Source organism: Tamandua tetradactyla, chromosome 26 (assembly GCF_023851605.1).
Source record: "Tamandua tetradactyla isolate mTamTet1 chromosome 26, mTamTet1.pri, whole genome shotgun sequence".
Taxonomy (NCBI): Eukaryota; Metazoa; Chordata; class Mammalia; order Pilosa; family Myrmecophagidae; genus Tamandua; species Tamandua tetradactyla.
Window position 1 is genome coordinate 5,151,546 of NC_135352.1, and position 11,976 is coordinate 5,163,521.

The following is an 11,976-nucleotide window of genomic DNA, read 5'->3' on the forward strand; positions in this document are numbered from 1 at the left end:
GGATCATCTATTACAATTGATGATAGCACATTTTCATAATCATACTATTAATTAAAGTTCACGGTTTAACAGGATTCACTGTATAGTAGAGTTCCATGGATTTTTTTTTTTAATTTTTATGTTACCGTATATACAATCTAACATTTACTCTTTTAATCCTATTCAAATATGTATTCCAGTGCTGTTACTGAATTCACAATCTTGTGGTACCATCACCAACATCCATTACCAAACATTTCCATCATTCCAAATTAGAACCCTGTACATTATAAGCCTTAATTTCCCATTCTCATTCTCTACGCTAACCCTGTCTCTCTGCTACTCTAGATTCTGACTCTGTGAGTTTGCTTATTCTAATTATTTCAAATCAGTGAGATCATACAATATTTGTCCTCTTGTGTCTGTCTTATTTCACTCACCTTGATGTCTTCAAGGTTCATCCATGTTGTCACATTTATCAAGGACTTCATTCCTAGTTACAACTGAATAATATTCCATTGTATGTGTATATAACATTTTATTTATCCACTCATTGGTCAGTGGCACTTGGGTTGTTTCCATCTTTTGACAATTGTGAGTAATGCCACTGTGAACATCAGTGTGCAAATATTTGCTTGAGTCCCTATTTTTAGTTATTTGGGATATACACCTAGTAGGATTGCTAGGTCACATATTAGTTGTATACTTAGGTCCCTGAGAAACTGTCAAACTGTCTTCCACAGCAGCTGTACCGTTTTACATTGCCACCAGTAATGATTGAGTGTTCCTATTTCTCTGCATTCTCTCCAACACCTATTCCCCCCCACCGCCTTTTTTTCTTTTAATAGCAGCCATTCTAGTGAATACAAAATGGTATCTCGTGACTTTAATTTGTATTTCCCTGATGGCTAATGATGTTGAGCATTTTTTCATATACTTTCTGGCCAGTATATTCTCTTTGGAGTGATACCTGTTCAATATTTTTGGCTATTTTTAATTGGGTGTCTTTTTGTTAACTTGAAGGATTTCTTTATATATTCTGGATATTAATCCTTTATCAGATATATGGCTTCCAAATATTTTATCCCATTGTGTAGGTTGTCATTTTACTTTCACAATAGTCCTATGAAGCACAAAAATTTTTAATTTTGATGAGGTTCCATTTATCTATTTTTACTTTTGTTGTTCGTACTTTAGATATAAACTCTTAAGAAACCATTGCCTAACAGAAGGTCCTAAAGATGCTTCCCTCTGTGTCTTCTTCTAGGAATTTGATTGTTCTGGGTCTTCTATTTAGTTCTTTGATCCATTTTGAGTAGTTTGTACATGGTGTGAGGTAGGGATCCTCTTTTTTTAGCAAATGGAGATACAGTTTTTCTAGCACCATTTGTTGAAGAGATTATTCTTTCCTAGTTGAATGGGGCCTCTGCCACCTTGTCAAAAATTAGTTGGCCATAAATATGAGGGTTGGTTTCTGAGCTCTCAGTTTTATTCCATTAGTCTATATGTCTGTCCTTTTGCTAGTACCATTGTGTTTTGATTACAGTGGCTTTGTAATCAGTTTTTTTTAATTGTATAATCTAACATATATACAAAGCAAAGAAAGAAAAAAACAATAGTTTTCAAAGCACTCTTCAACAAGTAGTTATAGGACAGATCTCAGAGTTTGTCCTGGGCTACAATACCATCATCTTGGATTTTTCATTTTAGCTGCTCCAGAATATAGGAGGCCAGAAGGAATAAATATTCTTTTATCATCACAATCGACTTTTGTGTGTGTGTGTGTATGTGTGTGAAAAATAACATATAAACAAAAAATAAATTTCAAAGCACAGCACAAAAATTAGTTGTGGAACAGATTTCAGAGTTTGGTGTGGGTTACAATCCACAATTTTATGCTTTTACTTCTAGCTCCTCTAAGATACTAGAGACTAAAATAAATATCAGTATAGCGATTCAGCAAGCATATTCATTTATTAAACCTTACCTTCTCTGTATAACTCCACCATCACCTTTGATCTTTCTATCCCATTCTTCAGGGGTATTTGGGCTATGGCTGTTCTAACTTTTTCATGTTGGAGGGGCTGTCAGTAATATGGGGTAGGGAGATGGAACTAGCTAATGTTCTGGAGAGGCTGGGCCCTCTAGGTTTCTGTGATAAGTTTTAAGATTGGGAAATGTGAGGCCTCCAACTTTATTCTTATTTTTCAAGACGGAATTTGCTATTTGGGGTCCCTTTGCCATTCCATGCAAATTTGATTACTAGCTTTTCCATTTCTGCAAAAAAAGGTTATTGAAATTTTTATTGGGATTGCATTGAATCTCTAAATTGCTTTGGGTAGCACTGACATCTTACCAATATTTAGTCTTCCAGTCCATGAACACAGAATGTCCTTCCATTTATTTAGGTCATCTTTGATTTCTTTTAGCAATGTTCTGTAGTTTGCCACATCTTTGGTTAGCTTTATACCTTGATATTTGACTCTTAGTGGCTATTTTGAGTGGGGTTTTTTAAAAATTTCTTCTTTGAATTGTTCAATGCTTGTGTATAGAAATACTACTGATTTGGGAATGTTGATCTTGTACCCTGCCACTTTCCTGAACTCATTTATTAGCTATAGGAACTTTGCTGTGGATTATTCAGCATTTTCTGCATTTCTTTCTTTACTTGCCTAAATGCTCTGGCAAGAACTTCTAGTACAATGTTGAATAACAGTGATGACAGTGGACTTCCTTGTCTTGTTCCTGATCTTGGAAAACTTTCAGTCTTTCACCATTAAGTAGGATGTCAGCTATCAGCTTTTCATATATGCCCTTTATCATGTTAAGGAAGTTTTCTTCTATTCCTAGTGTTCTAAGTGTTTTTATCAAGAAAGGGTGCTGGATTTTGTCACATGCTTTTTCTGTATCAATTGAGATGATCATGTGAGTTTCTTCCTTCATTTTGCTGATATGGTTTATTACATTAATTAATTTTCTTTTGTTGAATCAACCTTGCATACCATGGATAAAGCCCATTTGATCATGGTATATAATTCTTTTAATATGCTGTTGGATTTGGTTGGCTGGTATTTGTTGAGGATTTCTTGCATCTATTATTTATAAGAGATATCAGCCTGTAATATTTTTATATGGCTTTGGTATGAGGGTGATGTTGGCTTGTAGAGTTAATCAGGGAGTATTCCCTGCTCTTCAGGGTTTTTTGGGAAGAATTGGAGCAGAATTTGAGTTGTCTTCTCAGAATGTTTTGTAGAATTCCCCTGTGAAGCCATCTGGTGCTGGGCTTTTCTTTGTTGGGAGGTTTTTGAGATCGAGTCCATCTCTTTTAGTAATTGGTTTGTTGAGGCCTTCTACTTCTTCTTGAGTCAGTATATCTAGTTTCTGGGTTTCTAAGAATTTGTCTATTTTTATTTCAGCAGGGTGGGTAGTAATGTCCCCCTTTTCATTTTCTCATTTTTGTTATTTATATCCTCATTCTTTTTTTGTCAGTCTAGCTAAAGGTTTATTGATTTTATTGATTCTTCAAAGAACCAACTTTGGTTTTATTGATTCTCTCTATTGGTTTTTTTTTTGTTTGTTTGCTTGTTTGTTTTCTATGTCATTATATCTTGCTCTGATCTTTGTTGTTTCCTTCCTTCTGCTTGTTTTGAACTTAATTTGCTCTTCTTTTTCTAGTTCTTTCAGTTTTGAGGTTATATCTCTGATTTAAAGTTTTTCTTTTTTAATGTAAGCATTTAGAGCTATAAATTTCTCTCTCAGCAGCACCTTTGGTGCATCCCATAAGTTTTGGTATGTTGTTTTTTCATTTTCATTCACCTCAGGATGTTTCCTAATTTTGTTTCTGATTCCTCCTTAACCCATTGTTTAATAGTTGTTTTGGTGAAAGGACTGAGTCCTGGAGCTCCCTACTGTACCATCTTTCCTGCAAGTCTCATGAGCTCAAGTGCTTTCTAAACTACCCAAATGTCTATAATTCATTCAAATTCTGAACCATTCATCATTGGGTTGATTTTCATATAGATAAGTTATGAAGAAACAGTCGCACTTGATGATTCATCTAGTGTGTTTTGCCCATAATTTTACAGTTCAGTTGCCAGATTGTTATTAATTACCTATACAAAGGCAAAAATCTTATCACCAACTTTTGAAAAATGCCTCTAACTTCTTGTCATTTCCATAAATATACTTAAAGGCCCAGCAGAAAAAAACACCATTTGTTTTTCTAAGCACCATGGTTTCAGTACATCTGAACCTCCATAAAGAAATTTGGATTCACTCTAATTATTTTGCCTTTTCAGCCACCTTCAAATAGAATTCCAAATGTAATTAAAGTTGTGAATTATTATATCAAAAGGGAGAAACATGACAATTTCCACTGTAAGTGAAGAGCACCTATACCCCTTAAACTTCCAAGCCATGATGAGGTTTCTATCATTGTGCATAATGTGTTGCTTATAGACCTTTGTCACACAGGCAGCAGCTAAGAATTAGTACTCCAGGATGAAACTAGAGGAACTGATTTCTTCCACTTAGCCCCCACGTTTCTCAGCACAATGGCTTGCCCTAAGCTCTGACCAGCCCTGGCTTTTTGCAGGTTCCTTTTTTGAGTGGTAGAACTTTCTTCTTATTAAGCTCCTGAATCAATCTCAGTTCATAGTTCTATCTTTTTATAAAAGTTTCTTCCAATAGGGCTTCACTTGAGATTGCTTTCAAGGGAGAAAAATAAGGTAGGTCTTTTGAAACCCCTTTCCTGGCCATCTTTATTACAATATAATTGAGTGCAGCAACAGAGCTGTTTCTCTGCCAGCTGTTCTTTTCTCCCCTTCCCTTACTCCTTGACCTTTTTAGATTGCATGCTCTCAGCTAAGTTTAAACCACTGGCTCTTCCCCCCTCCTATGCTATGACAGACTCCTAATGGGCCCTTTGTATTAGGCAGAGCCATATACCCTCATATTATACATTGTGGAGGGCTTCTCAGGGAAGTCATGTCAGGGGGAATCCCAGAGGTGAAGACTGGAAAGCAGTATAGGTCAGAAGGTAAAGAAAGAACATCAGGAAAGAAGACCTGCAACTCCTTTGGGCAGTCCCCCACTTCAGGTCTCAGACATACATGAGATTCATGGTAGCACTGCAGAGCTCGAGAAATGGGTCCCAGAACAGTGACTTCAATACCCAAAAAGGAAATATTAGAGGAGAGGTAGTTTTTGGAACAGTTCTCCCCCACCAAAAAAATATATATATATGCACGTACTTATCTGTGTGGCTCTTACCCACACAGCCCAGGTAGTGAAGCATTTTCTCACCTTTCAGAAGACTTGCTATAAAGTGAGCACCCTTCGACTTCTTTCCCTTTAGGAGCCAGCATTGCCAGTGAGATGTGAAGCAGGCATCTTCACATGGATGCTGGATGCTGCAAACTGTGACTAATACTGGACAGCCTCATGCTTGAGGAAAACTAAAGCCAGCCTTGCTCATAATCAGGGAAAGAGGAGCAGGAGAGAGTTTAGTCTGAGTTATCACTTTGGTGATAATGTCAGCAGAGCAGAAATAACAGCTGTGATACACACATGCTCATGTGCTACGGGTACTACCAGTGCAACTGATTTCTAAAGATGACACCCAGCCTATCCTCATTACTATTAGGGAGAGGGAAGGCTTTTGCCAGTGATGCTGCAACATGATCAACCTGGCTTAAACCCAGGTTGCAAACTACTAGGTCTTGAAATTAACTTCGTGGATTATATCCAGCACTTAACAAAAAGAAAAAAAAAAAATAGAAAATAGAGTGTGTCAAAAAAGAAAATAGAGGGTGTCACATAAAATTAGACCATGTGTGAAACTTGTTTTATGTATGTATACATATATTAGCAATGTAAAATGTTTTTACTATGGTTAGGTGTCAGAAAACTGCCTTATAGTAAATCTGTATATGTCTTTTTTGTTCATTTTTTGGTATATGTTTAACTAGGAAAGAAGAGACATATTCATTCCCATATTGTTTCATCTCAACCCCTAAAACTGACCTGTGTCCCTGAGTAAGGCTGAAATGTGCTATTCTCTGAGCTTAGAACACACTTTGTCCAGGTATCTGGATACTTCTCTCACTACCTTCAGATCTCTGCTCAGATGTCACCATCTCTGACTACCTCTTTAAGATAGCACTTCTGTCTCTCCCCCATCCCCTGCCTGCTTCCCTTTTCCAGCTTTATTTTTCACAACAGCAAGTATCATCTCACATGAATTTTACTTTTTACTCTGCTCCCTTTCTCTATTAAAATATAAACCCTTAAAGGTATTAGATTTTTGTGTGTTTGTTCTTTTTTTTATTCCCAACATAGGGCCTGGCATGAATGAGTGTTCAAGGTTAGCTATTATAATCTGCTGAGTCCTCAGTGCCATTGCAGACTTGGAAATATCCCAAGAACTGGTAGTATTGTCTCTCTACACATAAGAATGATAACTGTGAATTATTGGTAATTAATCAAGGAATTAGGTGCTTAATTATATAATATATAATCTAAAGGGACGTCATTACCTCAAGCCCAAAGGAGTCAACAAGCCCAACAAAAAAGTCAACTTTCTGGCATTTTCTTATGGAGGAGAACACTTCATTTGAATGTTAAATAAGCATATACCTACCTCCAGGCTGGCTACCCCTAAGAGAGGAAAGGTGCGAGGCTCTGCGTTTTTCAGTATCCATTATCTGCTACTGTGCTAAGCACTGGGTATTCAAAACCTGTTAGGAAAAGTTCCCTGTTCTTATGGAGTTTACAGATCCTTAGCTTACAGATGTGAAAAAAAACTGGGAGCCTGGGCAAAGTCCTATTGGTACTGTGATAAACATTGATAAAGGGGCCCAAAGTAACAATCACTGAATTCTACTTAAAGAGTGGGGAGAGGCACAAAGAGAAGACTTTGAGGGGAGGTAAAACTGTGAATTGCTTACATGTTGAGAAGACACGCATGGGCAAACTGATGCATGGGTTCTCATGAGACCCCTCAGGAGAACGCTGAGCACTGCAGAAGAGAACGCCAGGGTAAGAACTCAAAGGGCCTATAGATTGTGGTAGGAAGCTTGGACTTTGTCTTGTGGGCTTTTTATGTATTGTTATATCATTTAAGCCTTACAACCATCTGAGAGTATTAAAAAGAGAGAAAGAGCAGTTCACAGCTTCCCCACACTATCAGTTGAGTAAATCAAAAGGTAAATACTGTTGCCCACTTCTCACCTCTTCTGAGCCCAGGTCCAGACATGTTTACAGTCTCCCTGCTCCCCTTACACCCTGAGCCTCCTAAGAATCTACAGCGCCTTCTTCCCACTCCCACTTTCATACTCTGACCTCTTGGCTCTCTCTCCAGCCTTCATCTCCCACTGCACTCTTCAAATAGTCCAAGGCACCCAAGGCCACACTGAACAACCCAGTTCCCCAAGACAGCAGCTCTTAGCACTCAGAGCCTTTCCCGTTGTTGGTCATTCACTCTACCTAGAACACCCTCACCCCATTCTTGCTCAGTCTCCAATCCCCACCTCAAACCTAGCTAACTCCTAATTATTGCTTTGCAGACTCAGCTCAAATGTCACTCCCAGAAGCCTTACAAAACACTCCCCTCTCCCCCTTCCCTTGTGGAATTAGGGGCTCATCCTCTGTATTTCCAAATCTCCTCCCCAGCTCTACAACTTTCCATACCATGACATATGGTTCATTTTCCCTCATAATTATAAGAAATAGTGGATGCTCAATAAAAGATCGTTGAATGAATGAGTCCTGTTTTCTGTTGCCACAGCCCTGCCTCCCTCCCTCACCCCTCCAGCACTCAAATCCAGGTCTCTTCGTTATTGTCTACCAGGCCCCCTCCCTTGGAGGCCCTGGCCTCCTCAAACAGCAAAGACAGAAACAGATGATTTCCAGAACCAGAGAAATTTGCAGACCTCTCTCCCCACCTTAGGACTCTGAGGGACAGTGAGAATTAACTAGTCATTCAGTCTGAGGAGGATGAGGAAGAGAGGAATGGAATCTTGGCCCTGGGGGGAGGTCATCCAGAACCCCAGCCCTGAGTCAATGGCAACTCTCTGACATCAGCAACAGCCGGTCGCCTCAGTCCTCTGCTTTCCCCCCACCGGCTCCTCCCCTCAGCTGGCCATAATTCTCCACAGGATGGCAACAGCAGGGCCTTGAACATTATCTGCATGGCCCGCCCTATAATAACCCACTCCCGTCTCCCCACCAGCTCCTCTGACGGCAGGCACGCACAGGCACTCATGTGCATGCAGGTGCACGTGCAGGGAGCACAAAAGGAGGGAGGAGAAGCCTGGGGTAACCAGCACTCCGGCTGCCCAACACCCTACCTCTGCCCCTTCTCTTTCCTTGTCTGTGAAAGGCAAAGGTCAGGGGCTGGGTTGGAGGCTGACAACAGAGACCAAGGCCTCTCCCTCCAGTGCAGTCTTCTTTGGGACACTGCCAGGGCTGCAAACAAAGCCTACAGGCAGGTTTCCTAAGCCAATGGCTTCGCCAGTTGGTGGTCCAGTGGAGATGGAGCAAGAATCTGCTCTGTGTCCTGCCTGAAGCTGAGGGCTGGGGTGGAGGCTTGAAATGGGCAACGGACATGGAGATAGTCCCACAGAAGAGACGAGCAGCCAAACCATTACATAAAGCAGGACCCAAGATACACCCTCCTGGGTGCGGACAATAAGGGTTGGACTCAGAATGAGGCATTCTAGAAGGTGAGGGTGGTCAAGGCTTCACAGAGGACAAGAGGCAGCAGCAGGCCTTGAGGAACTGGCCAGGGTGCCCCTCAGGCTGCCGCTTGTCAGAAAGGAGACCAGGCTGAGGAGCTGTCTAGGGGTTGGACCCCTTCCCATTGCTTTACCGGGTGTCACGGGGCTCTCCCTGTTCTCTACGGGTTCCAGGTACCTGGCCTGGATCTGGGCAGCTCTGTCGCTTTCATCCTCTGTGCAGTGAGGGAAAGAGCTAACATGGCTGGAGACTTGCTCCTGCTCCCCAATTCCAGGTCCTCCTCAGCCTCCAGGGAGGAATGACAGGACACAGAAGTCTCACACACCGCAGGCAAGGCCCAGGTCACACAAATCTAGTGCGATTTTCCTTACTCTCAATATTCTTGCCAAATGAATATAATTTAAAAGCAACCTCGAGGTCACCCTTAAAGAAAATGATTTCATCCAAGAGCAGCGTGCAGGCTGGGAGGGATCCCCCTCACTGGGTGGCAGGTGTGGGGATTGCAGAGAGTTGGCCGCCCCATGAATCCCTGCTTATCAGCTCGGGGATCCCAAAGAGCAAAGACTTGGGTGAGCCCAATACACCGTCTTTTCAGTCAAGCCCCAGGGCACCTTGGGCCCAGCCCAGACTGCTCAGGGAGTGAGAGGATAGGTGCAGGGAACATCCTAGGCCCAAGTGCCCTCTCCTTCCTTTTCTGGCCAGTTCTGCCTGTTTTGTGAGCTTATAGGCTCAGTCTCCCCTCAGTCCTGAGGTATCATCCTCACGCCAGAGCCCCTGAGAGGAAGCCACTAAGGACTGGCCTCAGAAGAAGATTCTAGTAAATGTAGTTTATATAAATGGATGGGCAAATAAACAGTGGGACATCTGAAGTATCCAGGGGGCTGCAGGAGGAACCCTAAAAAGCTGGACAGAAGGAAGGTCAGAGGAATTAGGTTGTCCTAGTCCTACTACTGACCAGCCATTTGACCTTGGACAAGCCACTTTCACTCTCTTGATTTCAGTGTCCTCATCTGTAAGAACAAGGGCTATGAGCTCTGACTTGCTAAGTTCTCACAGTAGACATCCTGGCTCACTGTTTTAGAAATGTTTCTCAATGTGTAGTATGTAACATGAAAAGATACACAACATCATTAGCTATCAGGGAAATGCATATCAAAACCACAAGGACGTCCCCCCTACGTGGGACATGACATCCAGGGGTGAATGTCTCCCTGGCAGCGTGGGAGATGACTGCCAGGGATGTCTGGCCCTGGCACCGTGGAATCAGCAATGCCATCCTTACCAAACGGGGGAAAAGGAGTATAACAAATAAAGTATCAGTGGCTGAGAGAGTTCAAATAGAGTGGAGATGCTGTTCTGGAGGTCACTCTTTATGCAAACTTCAGTTAGACATTGCTCCCTATCATAACTTGCCAACCCCCAGCCAAAACCTTTCCAGCCAATCCTAAAGAACACGTAGGGCAATATATAGGATTGTACAAAGGTTCCATGCACTAGAGTAACTTTCCAGAAACCAACAACCTCCCGACGGGTCCCTGGACCAGAAAAGTCCTGAAACCTAGAGGGCCCAGCCTCTCCAGAACATCTCCATACCCCTTATTATTGACAGCCCTTCCAACAAATATCCCTAAAGAATGGGAGAAAGATCAGAGGTGATGGCAGAGTTATACAGAAAAGGTAGGGTTTAACAAATGAGTATGATTGCTGAGTCATTATATTGATATTTCTTTTAGTATCCAGTACCTTAGAGCAACTAGAAGTAAAAACATTAAAAAAAAAATTGTGGAATTGTAACCCATACCAAACTCCGAAATCTGTTCAACAACTAATTGTTGTGCTGTGCTTTGAAATGTATCGCTTTTTTGTATGTATGTTATTTTTCAGAAAGAAGAAAAAAAATGATGCTAAAAAATTTCTTCTAGCCGCCAATGTTCTGGAGCAGCTAGAAAGAAAAATCTGAGATGGTGGTATGGTAGCCCATGACAAACTCTGGCATCTGTCCTGTAGCTACTTGTTTGAAGAGTACTCTTGCTTTTTTCTTTCTTTTGTTTTGTATATATGATATTATTATACAATAAAAAAGTTAAAAAACAAAAAAAGAGAAGAAGAAAAACCACAGAGAGATACCACTTCACACTTTGGAAAATGGCTATTAAAACAAACAAACAAAAACGGAAAATAATAAGTGTTGGGAGGATGTGGAGAAATAGGAACCCTCCTGTATTGATGGTGAGAATATAAAATGATGTAGCCTCTGTGGAAAACAGTTTAGCAGTTTTTCAGAAAGTAAAATATGGAATTTCCAAATGACCTGACAATTCCCTTTCTAGGTATATACCCAAAATAATTGGAAGAAGGGACTCAGATATCTGTACATCAATGTGCATATGGGGCATTATTCACAATATCCGAAGGTAGAATCAAAACAAGTGTCTATTAACAGACAAATTGAGTAATGAAATGTGATATATACATGCAAGGAATGTATTCCTTTACATGGAATGAAGTTCTGATACATGCTATTTCATGGATGTTGAGTGGAATAAGCCAGACACAAATGGACAGTTATTGTATGATTCCACTTATATGAAATATTGAGAAGATGCAAATTCAGAGAGACAATGGAGAATGCAGGTGGGAAGAGGGGAAATTAATGCATAATGGATATAGGGTTTCTGTGTGGGATGATAGGAAAGTTCTGGTAATGGATGGTGGTGATGGTAGCAAAATATCGTGAATGTGATTAACACTACTGAACTGTATACTCAAAAGTGATCAAAATGGGAAATTTTATGTTATACATGTTACCACAATAAAAAGTTAAAGAAAAATTGAAAAAAATGTGTAGGGTGTTGTCCATAGAATATCTGTATTGCAATCACCTGGAAATTTTTAGTTTTTAGATGCAGGTTTCTGGACCTCAAGTCTTAACTTATTAAATCCAGAGTTTCAGATGATCGAAGTTAGAAATCTGCATTTTAGACAGTGCCCCCAAGTGCCGTTTGAGATGCTATTTGTCCAAGAATATATGCTTTCCTTTAAACTGCTTTGATTTCAGCTGCTGTTTTTTCTTTCCCCTCCATCCATCCGAGTCTAACACCACCTCTCCAATTTCCATGCCCCGCCCCCAACATGCTCCCCACAAATGGCCAAAGCAGTGGGGTGAGGCAATCTCCATGTCCCTGACCCCTTGCTTTGCACAATGAGTGATGACTTTTTTATCTGCGATGATGAAGCACAGCCTTCAGCTGGGGGCATTTA